The sequence below is a fragment of the Primulina eburnea genome, chromosome 1 (genome assembly GCF_022965805.1).
Source record: "Primulina eburnea isolate SZY01 chromosome 1, ASM2296580v1, whole genome shotgun sequence".
NCBI lineage: Eukaryota > Viridiplantae > Streptophyta > Magnoliopsida > Lamiales > Gesneriaceae > Primulina > Primulina eburnea.
This window is the reverse complement of record NC_133101.1, coordinates 25,267,406-25,286,017: the sequence shown is the minus strand read 5'-3', so window position 1 is coordinate 25,286,017 and position 18,612 is coordinate 25,267,406. Positions and strand designations below refer to the sequence as shown.

Here is an 18,612-nt window from a genome sequence, read left to right as displayed (position 1 = left end):
GACAGGAAGATAGAAACCAAGAGGTTGGTTATATAGATTACCGATTCTTGAATAGAAATGGGAGTAAATTTCTATGGATTGTGTGACGACACTACTGAAATCTGGATAAGATTGTACTTTGATGTAATTATGAATGACAGATTGCTTGAATCTGCTTATATGATGTTGTACAGGATGACACGCAGATATGACTAGACGACTGAGAGGTATGTCAGAAAAGGGGTCAGATTGGATTGAATGCCGGAGTTGATTATATCATATCGTGATTTCTAGTTGATTTTTGTACTTTTGGCATAATATATAGCATGATTTTTATCTATGATTATAGATCGATGGATAGTCGGAGCGCACTATCCGGATACTGGAGGATATCCAGGAATTGTGGTGCTGGATTTTAGCACTAGTTGACACGATTTATTGTCAATTGTAATTAATGTACAATAATAGCTATCAGATGAGTATCGAGATAGCTCTAGTCGAGGTATTTTACAGTGAAAACTGAGGATTTCCTTCATATGGGGATGATATTATGATGATGACTGAGATTTGATTTTATAGGATCAGAGATCTGATAAAGAAAATGAAACTAATTCCTAAGAAAATGAAGATAACTCGGAAATTGAGATGAAAAATGCCAACGTTGGACGATGATTGTTGGTATTGGAAGACGAGATTCAGTTGTTAAGAGCTATTAATTGGTATATACAGATGTGGTATAGCCAATATTTGCGATTGATTTTATCAGGATGATTTTAAATAATATGAGGATATTATACTTCTTGAATTCTTCAGATTGAAATCAAAGATAATACCTGAAAAACAGAAATTGATATGAGTTTATTGTAGTTATGTACATCTCCTTCTTGTATCCGATATGGAATCTGATATGATTATATGTATTCCACGAATGGATTGCTTATGATTTCGGGGACGAAATTATATCTTAGGGGGGGAGAAATGTAATGCCCGAGAATTTGATTACCATAACTTGAATTGATATGGGTATATTTACCGTAATCTGATATTAATCTGGGATGATTTCTTGATTAATTGAAATGATTATAGACAGAAGGGAGTGGACCGGAAAAGACGAGAACAGACGCGAAATATGTGCGAAGGAAATGCCATGTGCGCACATGCGCGAGTTGGTGCGCACACATGCGCGGTTTTGACAGAAGACTCTGCGCATATGCGCGGCGTGAGGGCGCGCATATGCGCGAGGTGTCCAGTATCCTATGGGAGTGCTCGGCGCATATGCGCGACGTGAACGTACACATATACGTGAGCAGGGCAGAGTGTTCGGCGCATATGCGCGGCGCAAGGCGCGCATATGCGTGAGTAAGTGGATGCACGAGACAGTAGGTCTCGCGCATATGCGCGACGATGGGCGCGCATATGCGCGAGCGGTTGAGGAACAAGCGTCGAGATAATAAATCTCGCGCATATGCGCGGGGCTTGGGCGCGCATATCCGCGAGTCATGCAGAACGGAAAGATGCCACTTGCCTTTGCATGCGACGTGTGTGTATATATACATATATATATATATATATATATATATATATATATAATATATAATATACATATCAATATTTAAAAACGTAAAAAAAAGAAGAGAAACGAGTTGCTGAAGAAAAACTCAAGCTCTGATTTACGATCCAGTCATTTGATTTGTAATCGGAGCATAGCACCGTGTTTCTAGCGACGACAGCTACAACTGGACGTAAGTTTTGTTACGTTTAGACATGATTTGAAATTATGATATTGTCAGAATTGAATATGAATCACATATGGTGTTTCTGATACAGTATACATCGTATATTTGAAGTCAGATTGAAGAACAGACTGTTTCTGTTATTGTTATGATTTTTGAAATCGATTTGACTGAGATGCGATATCAGATTTGTATTATCGTTGAAATTATGAGCTATATCGATAGTGATTATGAGTTCTGGTATTATATCTGTGATGTTCGGATTGATGGGGTTATCGAGACTATATTGTTATGCCGTCGAAACATCCGTAAATTGATATTGATCAGATTATGTTTTGATTTGAATATTGATCAGAACAGGTTCTGAATTGAGTTATATATTGATATTGTGTCTGTTCGGTATTGTTATTACCAGATTGAGAATGGACAGAGTTGAATCTAGGACTTCGTCTTCGTCAGAGCGAGAAGATAAAGGTATAAATTAATGTTGAGTTGGGATTGCACAACTCGAGTGAGGTTTGACTCGAGTTTCCCTAAATCACATACTTTATTTTATTGCATTGTTATTTGCAATTGATTACGATTGATATTTTTAGTCTATGGATTTATAGACAATGTATGTCTTGAGTCATAGGCGGATATGCTTAGTCGTAGACATTTGATCTTTTGACAGAAGGGTCGGATAGTGAGGACTGTCACTAGCCCATTGCACTTTGTCACAAGACAGGATATTGGCGATAGGACCACAGTCCATGACGGTTAGGTCAGGACACTGGATGTTTGGTTATATCGACGTGGATAGAACTGTAGTCTTTTCTATTACTGTTGGTCGATATAGGAATACCACATCTGGAAACCGGGATCCCTAGACTAGGATTGAGTCTAGTCTGAGTCGTGGAGTCACAATTACAATTGAGCGTTTATATTGAATCTTGTTGATTTTTGTTCCTGATGATGGTGCATGTTTAGAATAGGATTTATTCTTGATATGGATTTATAATCTGATTTGGATACATGTTATGAATGTCTGTTATATGCGTTTATATTGATAATATTATTGCATGTATACATGATTTATACTTAGAATATAATTCTCACCGGAGTTATCCGGCTGTTGTCTTGTTTGTATGTGTGCATGGAAACAAGTGGGATAGGATCAGGGTCAAGAAGAGAACGAGGCTGGACTAGATAGCGTGGAGATCCGGGCTTCAAAGCAACGTAGGATTCAGCACTGATATATAGCTGAACCTAGTGAACTTTTGTAGATAATACAAGATTTGTATGTTTATGTTTAATATGTAATTTGAAGTAAATTACATTACGTTTCCGCTTTGTATTTTAAAAAAAAAAATTAGACCCTGTTTTATATTAATTAATTGGTCCCAATGATTATTAAGAACTTGATTAGCGTCCGGGTCCCCACAACCACAAATTGCAGAAAGTTACTTGCAGAGATTAAATTTCTTTAAGGCCGTGGTTCCTCCAGTTTCTGATGCATACAAACCTTTAAGTGGTCTATATACAAAGCATACTTTTGCAAAGAACTCCACAAATCTTAAAGAAGTAGGTGGTTTAAGCAGCCATAGATATTAAACATATACATATATATCTAAGAATTCCAAAATTTAAAACAAGATTTCATTACTAACCTTTGGAATCAAATAACTTTACATAAATGGAATTTACAAAACAAAAAGGGTTTCGGATTTCTGGGTAATGGTTAAAGGGATTTGGATCTGGGAATGAGTGGTCAGAGAGAGAGAGAGAGAGAGAGAGAGAGAGAGAGTCGGAGAGAGACAGAGAGATATGGGTAGAGGGTGTTAAAATTTTTGGTGGTTCTATAATGAGGTTTTATCCCCTTTTATATACTTTTTTGGGCGTATTTTCGGATTTTTTTTAACATATGAAAATGTAAATAACAATATAAATACGAATACAATGCCATACAATCTAATACAAACATTTATACACCACTGTTTCCAAATATTGGTCCTTGGTCCTCTAGTTCAAGGAGGTCATCTTCTTTCAGGTTAAGCGAGTCATCCGAGGATTCTGACTTTCTTGAAGGTCCTAGTGAGAATTTCATTAGTATAGCTTGCAATTTTTCAGGAATTTTTGGCAGCTGCAAGCATTGCCGTCATTTGGGATTTTTGTGCCAGGAATTATGTATGTTGTCGTGGTGGAATCCTATAAAGCGGTTTTTGAGTTGGGACTCTTGTATTTTTATTATTGGTCACCCAAGCTTGGACATTGGTGGCTCTAAGGCTTGGAGGAATTGTAAATTTGTCCCACCATTTGACCTTAAATCTTCTCTTAATTTGTAAAATTTCTGAAAATTCAACAGTCAACAGTCCAGGAAAGGACCCAAGGAAGATAAAATTTCATGAAAAAAAGGCAAGAGGATGGAATTGTTTTTCTTCTGCAGTTGAGGCATATTGGGCTCTAAAAAGATTAAAAGAATTTTGGACAGGGTGTTTGAGGATCTCATAGGTGGAGCCAAAATATTCCCACCATGTGAACCACCAGGTTGGGAATTTTTTGGGATTGCAAATCTTGGTATCAAAATAGAATAACCAGGTGTGCTTGTGTTTCTGGTTTTGAATTAAGAAGGAATTGTACTAGGCCTGTTGATAGTCCTCGTAATTAAAAGATATTTCAAAAAATGATGCTTCTTTATATTTTTCTTGAAATAGAATAAGTTTTGAAAAATCATAGCCCCAGTCAATTAGAGCAATGACTTTTAGGATTTTGCAGGTGGAATAAGCAGGATCATCATGGCTTTGGTCCAAGAAGAAGTTTTTAAACAATGTGGAGTCAGTAGTTCCCAGAATTGCTTGGTAGAAATAAGGGGTCTTATTTTCGTTCCAAGGTTTATAATACCGTCCTTTTCCAAAGTATTTTTGAAGTTGTTTCAAAGGGATATTTTTCATGGAATCCTAGTTCAACATGTATTATATTTTGCCAACTATTTTCCTCAAAGTAATCAGAAGGAGGGTTTAATGGTGGTTGTGTGAGAACAAGCTGGGAATTTGTAGTGTGATAAGAGGTTTTTGAGGAATTGTCGGAAAACGGAACAGTTTGGAAGGAATCTTTGGTACAAGTTTCTTTAGAGGGTTTCTTGTTGGAGCTTTCACTTGCCTGGGTTTTTGCAAAGATATTTTTATTTTCAGGTGTTCGGAGAAAGGATTCAAGGAATTTGATTCTTTTCTCTAAATCATCACTTACCTGAGCTTTTGATTGTGCAGTATCTTTAAGTTCCTCTTCTTCTTCCTTTGTAACGATGTCATACCAGGTTTAGGTTTTTGCTGGTTCGGTAGGAGTTTGAACATGCTTTTTATCCTTTTTGTGTGGCATTTCTGTTTTGGAGAACTTCTCTTGTGACGAAATCAAGTAAAGAATTAGTATCTATTTTTATGAATTCGAATTCAAAATCAAATATACTAAGAATAGCTTGCCATCTTGCAAAAATTTGTTTTGAGGCAAGATTTTGGATATCTTTTTGTAAAATATCTTTTGCACTCTTACAATCTATTCTTAATAAAAAAATTGGTCCAGAAGTTCACTCTGGAATTTTTGGACGCATAAAACAATACTCAAAATGTAATGCCCGGTTACTCGTACAATTGATAATAATGCGTTTATGTCGTTTATTATGTAGTTATTTAGCTCATTAGATCTCACATGATGAATGAGGTATTAATATTGAGATTGAACATGATTTTTATATTGTTCATAGTGTATTGAGAATGAATATATGTCTAAATAGTGATAGTAAGATGTGTAGGTAGAAATATGTAATGAAGTTGGTAGGAAATGAGATGAAAATATGGCGGTTTCTACGGGTTTAGCATAATGATTTTCATATGGATCCAAATTTCGTAAGGCCATAACCATTAGAAAGCTAAGATATAATGTTACAACTTTCATGTTTTGGGTTCTGTCCAAATCATCGTGGAAGACAAGCCAAAAGCGCCCCGAAGTGTGTCGTGTATACCGTCATTCCTTCACTGACACATGTTGGGAGAATAAGCATAACTATTTACTTAGACCTCCAAATGACATGAATTTAGTTGGAGATTTAAGCCACGACATAGGGCTACAAATTTCATGTTTACCACTTTTTCAAATTTTGAAGGGAAGAGCTATTTCTGGAGCGCTCTTTGATGAAGCAGTGCGCAGAGGCAGAACAGGTGGCGCCCGAGCGGTACAAAATGACCGCCCGAGCGCCGGTTCACGAAATTTTCATCTTTTGGGCAGAATGTTTGGCGCCCGAGCGGTAATATATTACCACCCGAGTGCCGCTGAGTATAAGAAAGGATAAGCTTCGACTTTCTAAGCCATTTCATCACTTCTTCACCTCCTTTATCAGCAAAGACTCGAAAAGAATACCTAGACCCATCCTTCAAAAGCTCTCTTCTTCATTCCTTTCATCATTTTGAAGTTAGAACTTAGTTCTCCATCTCAAGAACTTCCTAAGTGTGTAAGTTTTCTTCTCTTTTAGTTGTTCTACATGTAAAGGAGTAGCTTTCAACTACTATAGACATAATGACTTAACTATTGGTTTATTGACAGCATAGGACTGATAAACACCGTCTCAAACCAGTGTTCTTACGCTTGGACTGTAAGTTGGCATGTTCTTGAAGTAATACATGAGTAATATTATGATTTCAAATGCCTTCCATTGATTATTGCTATATGTACATTGTTAATATGCTTATTGATGAAAACATAGCACCATATTCCATTGTTACGTATTAAATTATGAAAGGAACTCATGAATATTGAAGATGGGTACTATATCATGAACATGAACATGAAAGGAAAATGACTGATTTTACATGATATAGAGCTTGTTGACATCATGGATGGTTTTAAGTCCACCAAACTTATTGGCCAATATATGTTCATGGGGCGTGGGGTTGCCAAAGGTTGCTCCCTGACGTCCAACACAGTAGTAGCTATATAATAAAGCAAGCACAGTAGTATAGGTCAGCTAATGAGGCTCAATTACAAAAATGAACATGAATATATGCTATGATTTGACATGGTTTAAAGATTCATTGTTGTCACGACTTGATATGTATGTTCTTTCGACGCATATGGATACGTACAAGTGCCAACTTATTGAGTTTTATAAACTCACGTAGCTCATGTATTATAGGATCAGGTAGTGAAGATGCATAGGATGCCGGTTCGCCAATGGATGTTTGTGACGTGCCTCGTCTCGACAAGAACCAGGACTTGTTATTGTATAGCTTCCGCATATGTATTGTACTAAAATATGTCAAGGTTTGAACAATTTTTACGATATTTATGATGATACACAGTATGCTTGTATATGAGAATATGTATTTGCATAACATTATGGTGCATGGTTGTGTATGAAAATATAGTTGATGTTGTTGTATATATGCATTGCTTGATATTTTGGTTTAAACAAAATGTAGGCACATCATGTCAAAAATTTTATAAACCATCAAAGTGATGCCCCTTGTTTGATTTGCTTCATACTATAGTTATATCATTCAAATCATATTTTGATTATGGTAATTATGCTAAGTATAGAGTAAGGGTGTGACATTTTAGAGTGGCATTAGAGCCCACGGTTCTTCGACAGGGAAGACACTGCACTTCATCCATACATGGAGAACTCGGCAAGTAAGTATCTTTGTATCTCATAGTTTATGCTAAGTTATGTGTCTACATGATCTATATGTAGGATCAAACACGATGCCACCTAAACGTAAGGTACAGGAATGAGAGTCATCTAAGGGCAAGGCCCCAACGGTCGAAGGTGAAGGCAGTGCGCCACGCCCTATAGACTATTTTGCTAAGCTGCTCCAACAACAAGCAAAAGTCCATGGGGAGCAGATACAACAATTACTTGAGATGCAACGGACAAATCATGAGTAGGCACACGCACAAGCCATGATACCCAGACAAGGGCATGTTCAAACCAATATATATGATCGTTTTTGTGAGGCCCATTAACTCTAATAACAATTAATGATCAAACAATAATGGTTTGACTTAAAGCTGCAGCGGAAAAAGGTTTGAAATACTTTAAAACGGACCTCAGGGCCTAGAAAAATTTCGGCATGACCTCCCCGTAAGTAGGACATCCCGAAAACTCAAGCAGCAGTTTATATCAAAATATACTCCAACTAGAATCATTAAAACAAAACCAAGGTTAAACAACCTATAGCCGCACTGGCCAGGACTAAACGGAAATTAGAACTTACCAAATAGTCACCAGATCATCAACATCACAGAGTCGACTCAGAACATCACAAAAACAACCAACTACTACTACTACAGATACACAGGGCATCTCCCCGGCAAATAAAGTACAATCCAAGTCTGAAACAAACTCAAGACATACATATAGACTAACTGGGAGACTCCACTGAACAGAACCAAGCAATCCAACCTCAATCCCGAGCTCCACTGGCGGAACCTCGGGCTGATGCTGCAAAACGACTCGGTAGATCTAACATGGTGCCCAAAAAGCAACCACAGTAGCCCCCCAGTAAACAACTGATGTTAGGATTCTGGTATGAAACAGTCCAACAATAACAACAATAACATAAATCATGCATAATCATATAATGAAATGTAATATGCAATGCATGAAAGGCTCAACGAATAACCGGGATAATAGGAGCCAACAAACGGTACGATAACAACTGGAATAATGCTCGAGCAACAGCACAGGGGAGCTACATCGTCATGCAGCTAAACCGCCCTGCTAAGTATGCGAGGTATGCCAAGCTGTGCTGAAAAACACCCCTGACTCGGTCTCCTTACAGCTGATACGCTATAACAGGATGGCACAACAGAACGAACTAGATGACACAATCCCAGCACTCACCTCAAAAGGCTGCACTAACCACGGGATTGTTCAATCACATCTACGGTCTCATGTGTATAGGCCTATCAGCCACACAATGATCCTGAGATAAACAACAGTGTCAGATAACAACGGATATCAACAATGGGCTAACAAGAATGATAGGGCTCAACATGAATGTCATAACAGTATGCCCGATGCTAAATGCCAATAATAGGTCATAATAATAAACATAGATCACAACGAAGGCATTTAACAATTTACAACAACCAACAATTCATAAACACGATCAATGTAACACAGAATGGCAACTAAACATAATTTATGTTTTACCGTCGTATGTTACCGAACTGTAACATACCTAAACCGACTCTGAAATCACAACAAGCTCAAATTTAATCTCCTCGACCTAACAATGATAAAAATAGGTCGAATAATTCACAATTCGCCAAAAAAACTAAATTAATCCAACTTATTGATTTTTAATTATCAAAAACTTAATTCCCCAATCAATTTCAACAATTCTGAAATTTCAACTAAATAACCATAATTCTCTAAAATAATCACACGATTAACTCGATATTAATTCACAAACTCTTCGATTTATATTTCAAAGCTCTCCAACGATCGAACTTACAATATAAACCCCATATATACGACAATATAATGCATTAAAATCGACAAAGCGAAATTAAATCGAAGCGAGTAAAATTACACTTCGGGGCAGCCTACTTGTGCACCGAAAAATCTGGAATTGGATCCAAAAAAATTACCAAGATCGAAGTATAAACTAGTCGCTAGCAGTCCAATGTTGCTACTCGTCGGAAAAGACTATTCATGACCAAAAACCGAACTGAAAACTAGCTGGAAAATGCAAGAATATCAAGGTAAGATTTAAGCTTCAAATCCTTGCTCAATATACTCCAAAGAACCAAGAAAAACCAAGCAATAGTTCACCTAAAATCGAACAAGAAACTTGAACAGGAACAATACCGAAACAGGGTTTGATTGGGGCTGAAACGAGCATCAAAAGTAGCGATTCATGGTTCAAAACGAAGCTACTGATGTAAGGAAGAAAAACCCTCAAACCGTTCGTGATTTCGACGCCAGACGGTAAAGTTATGACCTCTCCAATTTGAAGGTGCTGAAAGTGACGAAAATTTTGAAGAGAAGAAAAGGAAAGCTACGGGAGTTGGGTTTGGGAAAAGTGTTTCTTCCTTCTCTCTCCAATAAAGTAATTTATGTGTGTATGTATATGTAGGTAATGTAATATTCATGCCCTTTTTTTCCCAATTTGCATTAATCTTGTTCCCGTGTGTTATTTAAACTCTATATGTATTTTATATCGTTAAATTTTCCGATATTCTAAAATATATATTTTTAACATACTTCTTGAATTTATTTGGCATAAATAATTATTTTAATTTACAACTCAATAATTATTCCAATTATGCCAAAATTACCTGATAATAAATTATAGGGCCTTACACTTCTCCACCCCTTAAAAAATTTCGTCCTCGAAATTTCTGTTTATACACATACATCTTACACACGATATAAAATCAACAATATATTACTAAGAATCAAACAGATATGGATAAGATGCTCTCATTTTCTGTTCTGTTTCCCATGTTGATTCTTCTACACCATGCCTCGACCACTGAACACGTACAAGTGGTATAACTTTATTGCGTAAAACTTTATCTTTACGATCCAAGATACAAACAGGATACTCAGTATACGATAGAGACAGATCAAGTTCAACCTCATCAGGCTGAATCACATGAGACGGATGGGGCTCATACTTACGCAACATAGAAACGTGGAAAACATCGTGGATGCCAGACAATGACTGGGGCAAATCCAAACGATAAGCGCAAGTCCCAATACGCTCAACAATCTCGTAGGGGCCAACGAAACGAGGTGTCAACTTACCTCTCATACCAAAACGAACAACACCTCTAAACGGAGAGATTCTCAGAAACACAAAATCTCCAACTTGAAACTCTAGAGGTCGACGACGTCTGTTTGCATAACTAGCTTGACGATCTTGGGCAGCTTTCATTCTTTGACGAATCAACTGGACTTTATCGTGCATTTCCTGAACAATCTCAGGTCCAGTCAACTGCTTTTCACCAAATTCATCCCAACAAAGAGGTGATCGACACCGTCTGCTGTACAAAGCTTCAAAAGGAGCCATACCAATAGTCACCTGGAAACTGTTGTTATATGAAAATTCTACTAGTGGTAAAGCTTCCTGCCAACTATCTTTAAAATCCATGACTACAGCTCGAAGCAGATCCTCGAGTGTCTGAATCGTACTCTCTGTCTGACCATCTGCCTGAGGATGGTACGCAGTACTCATCGCAAGTCGTGTACCCATTTCTTTTTGGAAACTAGTCCAAAACTTTGATGTGAATCTAGGGTCACGATCTGAGACTATTGCAACTGGAACTCCATGAAGTCTAACAACATTTTCAATATACAGACGAGCCATTTTCTTGTACGAATACGTCCTCTCATACGGAATAAAATGTGCCGATTTAGATAACCTATCGACAATCACCCAAATGACATCGAAATGACGAGAAGTACGTGGCAAATGCGTGACAAAATCCCTAGCCACGTGCTCCCAGTTCCACTGAGGAACCTCAAGACTATGCAATAATCCTCCCGGTCTCATTCGTTCCGCTTTGACTTGCTGACAGATCATACAACGAGACACAAACTCAGCTACATCCTTTTTCATATTCTTCCACCAAAACTGAGGCCGGAGAATATGATACATTTTCCTGCCTCCTGGGTGGATACTATATCGAGTACAATGAGCATCTTTAAGGATGGTTGTACGCAATTCGGGAATATCTGGGACAACCAATCTACCATTCAACCGAAGAGAATCATCTGAGTGAATTGAGAAACCATATTGGTGTCCTTGAGATACTAACTCATAAGATTTCATAACTCGATCATCAGTTTTCGGAGCTGACTTTACAATCTGAATCAACTCTGGCTCAACAGAAATCTGAGACACACAAACAGTATTACCTTGGATTTGAAAATCCAACCCAAAAGTGCAAATATCCTCTCTTAACTTAGAAACATAAATCGAGGATATATTAACATCAACAACCTTACGACTCAAAGCATCGGCAATGACATTCACTTTTCCCGGATGATACTGGATCTCACAATCATAATCTTTCAAAAGATCCATCCAACGTCTTTGTTTCATATTCAGATCTGACTGAGAGAACAGATACTTCAAGCTTTTGTGATCAGAATAGATTACAAATTTCTCCCCAAACAAATAATGTCTCCAAATCTTGAGAGCAAAAACAATAGCAACCAATTCCAAGTCATGAACAGGATACTTAGACTCATGCGGTTTCAACTGACGAGAACCATAGGCCACAACTCTGCCATGCTGCATCAGAACACAACCTAGACCTCGATTAGATGCATCAGTGCAAACCACAAATCCTCTAGAACCACTTGGAATGGTAAGAACTGGTGCAGAAGTCAATCTCTTCTTCAACGCGACAAAACTTGACTCATATTCATCAGACCAAATGAATCTCTGATTTTTCTGAGTCAGTTGAGTGATAGGTCTAGCAATTTTTGAGAAATTTTCGATAAATCTCCGGTAATAACCAGCTAAACTCATGAAACTACGAATCTCTGGCACATTGGTCGGTCGTGCCCAGTTCAGAACTGCTTCCACTTTACTTGGATCGACAGAAATACCATGTTGAGATATGACATGGCCCAGAAACACAACTCTATCTAACCAAAACTCACACTTGGATAGCTTGGCGTACAACTGCTTCTTTTGAAGAATTCGAAGAACTAACCTCAAGTGTTTGGCATGCTCTTCCTCGGACTTGGAATAAACAAGAATATCATCGATGAATACAATCACAAAACGATCAAGATATTTATGAAATACTTGATTCATCAAGTCCATAAACACAGCAGGAGCATTGGTCAAACCAAAAGGCATAACCAAAAATTCAAAGTGTCTGTATCTCTTGCGAAAAGCTGTTTTCGGCACATCTTCTTGTCTAACTCGCACTTGATGGTATCCAGAACGGAGATCAATCTTAGAATACACCGAAGTACCTTGCAACTGATCAAATAAGTCATCAATCCTAGGGAGTGGATATTTATTCTTGACAGTAAACTTATTCAGTTGCCGATAATCAATACACATCCGCATCGTACCATCTTTCTTCTTGACAAATAGAATCGGTGCACCCCACGGTGAAGAACTCGGACGAATATGACCTTTACTCAATAAATCTTGTAATTGTTCTTTCAGTTCTTTTAGCTCAACAGGAGCTAAACGATATGGTGCTCGAGATATGGGTTCAGTTCCTGGCATTAATTTGATACTGAACTCAACTTCTCGTTCTGGTGTAAAACCAAAATCTCTTATGGAAACACATCAAGAAACTCACAGACTACAGGAATATAAGAAATCCGTCGCCCATCTTGCGATAGATCAACAACATAAACCAGAAAACCTTCATGATCAGAATCTAACAATCGATTCATCTCAATGCAAGAAACTAGAGGAATCTTGGCTTGAGAACCACGGCCATAGAAATTCCATTTAGGAGCAAAGCTAGGCCTAAAATGAACAATTCCTCGATAACAGTCAACAGTGGCACGATTTGCAGTCAAAACATCCATACCAACGATACAATCAAAGTCATGCAGGTAGGACTATGAGATTCAGATATAGAACATTTTCCTCATGAAACAAAACCGCATTGAACATCATATTATCAGTGATAATCATTTTGCCCATCGGAGTAGCAACAGATAAATTGGAATTCATACTAGTAGTGCGAAGATCATACGAAACAACGAATGCATGAGAAACAAAGGAATGAGATGCTCCGGTATCAAATAACACTCGTGCTGTAAAACCAAATATAGTACAGGTACCTGAAATGACAGTACCTGGAGTTGCCTGAGCCTCATCCTTAGTAAAGGCAAATACATGAGCAGATGACTGATTCTGTTGACCACCTTGCCCTCTACTCTAATGCGAAGGGCGACTAGGCTGATGGGAATACTGGGACGCAGCTGGAATTCTATTACCTTGAGCTCCACTACCTGCCTGGGCTGATTTCCCCGTCTTACTAGGACAGACTCTAGCAAAATGGCCCGGCCGACCACAAACATTACAAACCCCTTGAACTCCAACACACTGATTACTGGAATGCTTACCTCCACAGTTATCACAGTAAGGTTCACTATAGCGATATCCCCCACGGTTCCCCGAACTCCCTGAACTCGAAGAACTAGAACTAGAACCAGGCTTCTTAAATTGTTTCCCACGTGGACGAAGAGATGCAGAACCAGATGAACTGAATTGTTGTCTCCCCGACTGATGATGTTGGGTAGGAACTCGATTGCCACTCCTCTTAAGACTAGCTTCAGCCCTTTTTGCTATTTCCACTGCTTCAAGATAATTCAGTGGCTTACCGGTAGAAACAAAAGGGTGCAGATGATCGTTCAACCCTTAAATGAAACTTTCGACGACAGCAACCTGACTCGCAGCCACATGAGGAGCATATCTCAGCATAGCATAAAAAGTATCCGCATAATCCGCAACTGAAATATCGCTTTGTTTCAGGTTATGAAACTCAGAAGCCTTAGCACTGTAGAATAATGAAGGACAATAACTTTCCTTAAACTTCAGCTTGAATATATCCCATGATGGAATGATCCTCTGAGCATCTAAAGTCATTAATGTAGTAGACCACCACATTTTAGCACGATCTTTCAACTGATGCACAGCTAATCTCAATCGACACTCTGGAGGATACTCAATCAAATCAAACAATTCCTCAATCTAAGAAATCAATAACTCAGCTTTCTCTGCTCCCTCTGAACCACTGAATCGAGGAGGATGCATAGAATGGAAACGCGCAACTAACTCATCCATCCTAAGCTGCTCTAGATGATCAGCAGCTTGCTCAACAAAAGTATCATCAACAACACGAACAGGAGGCCTACCACGTCCACGACCTCGACCTCGAGCTAGAGGAATCTCATCAACAGAAATTTCTCCACCTCCTTCAATTCTATACGACAAAACACTAAAACAATTAGAATGGAAGTAAACATATCATATAATCACATAAACATTCTGTCAAGTAGCATACACATGCGCAACAACCATTTTAGTGCCAAGACTCTAGTTCGAGCGTATCCTAGTTTACGCTCTGATACCAAGATGTGAGGCCCATTAACTCTAATAACAATTAATGATCAAACAATAATAGTTTGACTTAAAGCTGCAGCGGAAAAAGTTTTAAAATACTTTAAAACGGACCTTAGGGCCTAGAAAAATTTCGGCATGACCTCCCCATAAGTAGAACATCCCGAAAACTCAAGCAGCAGTTTATATCAAAATATACTCCAACTAGAATCATTAAAACAAAACCAAGGTTAAACAACCTATAGCCGCATTGGCCAGGACTAAACGGAAATTAGAACTTACCAAATAGACACCAGATCATCCACATCACAGAGTCGACTCAGAACATCACAAAAACAACCAACTACTACTACAGATACACGGGGCATCTCCCCGGCAAATAAAGTACAATACAAGTCTGAAACAAACTCAAGACATACAAATAGACTAACTGGGAGACTCCACTGAACAGAACCAAGCGATCCAACCTCAATCCCGAGCTCCACTGGCGGAACCTCGGCCTAATGCTGCAAAACGACTCGGGAGATCTACCATGGTGACCAAAAAGCAACCACAACAGCCCCCCAGTAAACAACTGAGGTTAGGATTCTGGTATGAAACAGTCCAACAATAACAACAATAACATAAATCATGCATAATCATATAATGAAATGTAATATGCAATGCATGAAAGGCTCAATGAATAACCGGGATAATATGAGCCAACAAACGGTATGATAACAACTGGAATAATGCTCGAGCAACAACACAGGGGAGCTACATCGTCATGCAGCTAAACCGCCCTGCCAAGTATGCGAGGTATGCCAAGCTGTGCTGACAAACACCCCTGACTCGGCCTCCATACAGCTGATACGCTATAACAAGATGGCACAACAGAACGAACTAGATGACACAATCCCAGAGCTCACCTCAAAAGGCTGCACTAACCACGGGATTGTTCAATCACATCTACGGTATCATGTGTATAGGCCTATCAGCCACACAATGATCCTGAGATAAACAACAGTGCCAAATAACAACGGATATCAACAATGGGCTAACAAGAACGTTAGGGCTCAACATGAATGTCATAACAGTATGCCCGATGCTAAATGCCAATAATAGGTCATAATAAAATAGATCACAACGAAGGCATTTACCAATTTACAACAACCAACAATTCATAAACACGATCAATGTAACACAGAATTGCAATTAAACATAATTTATGTTTTACCGTCGTATGTTACCGAACTGTAATATACCTAAACCGACTCTTAAATCACAACAAGCTCAACTTTAATCTCCTCGACCTAACAATGATAAAAATAGGTCGAATAATTCACAATTCGCCAAAAAAACTAAATTAATCCAACTTATTGATTTTTAATTATCAAAAACTTAATTCCCCAATCAATTTCAACATTCTGAAATTTCAACTAAATAACCGTAATTCTCCAAAATAATCACACGATTAACTCGATATTAATTCACAAACTCTTCGATTTATACCTCAAAGATCTCCAACGATCGAACCTACAATATAAACCCCATATATACGTCAATATAATGCATTAAAATCGACAAAGCGAAATTAAATCAAAGCGAGTAAAATTACACTTCGGGGCAGCCTACTTGTGCACCGAAAAATCTGGAATTGGATCCAAAAAAATTACCAAGATCGAAGTATAAACTAGTCGCTAGCGGTCCAATGTTGCTACTCGCCGGAAAAGACGCCGGAAAACACTATTCACGACCAAAAACCGAACTGAAAACTAGCTGGAAAATGCAGGAATATCAAGGTAAGATTTAAGCTTCAAATCCTTACTCAATTAACTCCAAAGAACCAAGAAAAGCCAAGCAATAGTTCACCTAAAATCGAACAAGAAACTTGAACAGGAACAGTACCGAAACAGGGTTCGATTGGGGCTGAAACGAGCATCAAAAGTATCGATTCATGGTTCAAAATGAAGCTACTGATGTAAGGAAGAAAACCCCTCAAACCGTTCGTGATTTCGACGCCGGACGGTAAAGTTATGACCTCTCAAATTTGAAGGTGCTGAAAGTGACGAAAATTTTGAAGAGAAGAAAATGAAAGCTACGGGAGTTGGGTTTGGGAAAAGTGTTTCTACCTTCTCTCTCCAGTAAAGTAATTTATGTGTGTATGTATATGTAGGTAATGTAATATTCATGCCCCTTTTTTTTCCCAATTTGCATTAATCTTGTTTCCGTGTGTTATTTAAACTCTATATGTATTTTATATCGTTAAATTTTACGATATTCTAAAATACATATTTTTAACACACTTCTTGAATTTATTTGGCATAAATAATTATTTTAATTTACAACTCAATAATTATTCCAATTATGCCAAAATTACCGGATAATAAATTACAGGGCCTTACAGTTTTCGACGTCTGAATCCTCCGGAATTCATGGGATGCACTGATCCGACAGTAGCAGAAGAATGGATTAAATCACTGGAGTCCATATATTCTCCTACCTTCCTATGGAAGATGCAGCCAAAGTAACTTGTGCTATCTTTTTGTTAACAAAACATGCAAGGATATGGTGGGAAAGTGCCAACGTGGCATTACCTGCGAGGCCATTGACATGGGATACATTTAAATCTATATTTTACAACAAATATTTCAGTAAAGATGTACGAGCCAAGAAAGCAAGTAATTTCCTTAACCTGAAGCAAGGAACTCTGTCAATGACTGAATACATACAACAATTCGAGGACTGGGGTCCAATATGTACCATATATTGCACAGGATGAGACAAGTAAGAGCGAACACTTCATGCGAGGACTTCGCTCTGAAATTAAACGAGATGTACGAATGTCGAAAGTTTCTACATATGGGGAGATAGTGGAAAGAGTACTTATGGCAGAACGGGATTAAAAATAAATTGACAGAGACAGGCAACAGCGAAGGCAGCAGTACTTTCAAAAGAGCCAAGGAACAGGACAAGGCAAAAAGACCGATAGCAAAGGTACTCGACCAGAGGAACCCCGTGGCAAGGGTCCCCCTCCACGTAAAGAACAGGACATACCACCTTGTCCTAAATGTGGCAAACTTCACGTTGGGGAATGTATGCAAGGTTCCAATGTTTGTTATCGTTGCAAAAATCCATGGCATCTCGCCAGGAATTGTCCAGGGAGTTCTGAGAAAGTACATGGACGCCTTTTCTCCATGACTAAAGAGGAAGTGGATGCAGATACATCGTTGATCACTGGTATGTTCTTGATTTTTGGTATCACTGCTATTTTTTTACTAGATTCAGGAGCCACGCATTCCTTTATTTCGGAATCGTTTGTAAAGAGACTAGGCATTACAGTAAGTACAACAGAGACACAACTCTCCATAGCCTTACCTTATGGGCAAGAATTACAGACAGATCAGATTGTGCGAGGGTGTCCAATATATGTCCAAGGCGATCAGATGTATGCTGAATTGATAGTTTTGAAAATGACCGATTTTGATGTGATATTGGGAATGGATTGGCTCTCGAAGTACACTGTAGAGGCCCGTATTTTCGTAGTTGAAAATTTTCGGAATTATTTAAAATTTTTCTTTAAAAGTAAATAACTTGCCTCATTCAAAAAATAAATTGATAAAAAGTTTAAATGTTTGAAGTAGCAGCGGAAGTAAAATGTATTCAAAGCAACAACTTAAAATAATTCAACAAAATAAAAACTGAGTTTGGAATAAAATAATAAGTGCTGAAAATGAGGTCCCTGGGTTCCTACTACTGCCGACCCAAGATGGCTCACTAGTCCTCGCCCTCGGTCCCGACATCATCAGTACCTACAACAATCAAGTCTAGTGAGT

General features: G+C 38.3%; 1 long non-coding RNA gene across 3 annotated transcripts; it reads right to left on the bottom strand.

Moving 5' to 3' along the window:
* Positions 1 to 7,734: 7,734 nt before the first annotated feature.
* On the bottom strand, positions 7,735 to 16,921 carry LOC140829516 (uncharacterized). 3 transcript variants are annotated; one of them, XR_012117482.1, is made up of 6 exons: positions 16,649 to 16,921; positions 16,453 to 16,555; positions 16,289 to 16,312; positions 16,042 to 16,089; positions 8,095 to 8,202; positions 7,744 to 7,876 (listed from the first exon to the last, which is right to left on the bottom strand). It is a non-coding gene; the product is annotated as an uncharacterized lncRNA (long non-coding RNA). The 3 variants fall into 3 exon arrangements; XR_012117480.1 differs by having other exon boundaries at positions 7,735 to 8,202; positions 16,649 to 16,918; XR_012117481.1 differs by lacking the exons at positions 7,744 to 7,876; positions 8,095 to 8,202 and adding an exon at positions 14,962 to 15,324 and having other exon boundaries at positions 16,649 to 16,918.
* Positions 16,922 to 18,612: the final 1,691 nt, after the last annotated feature.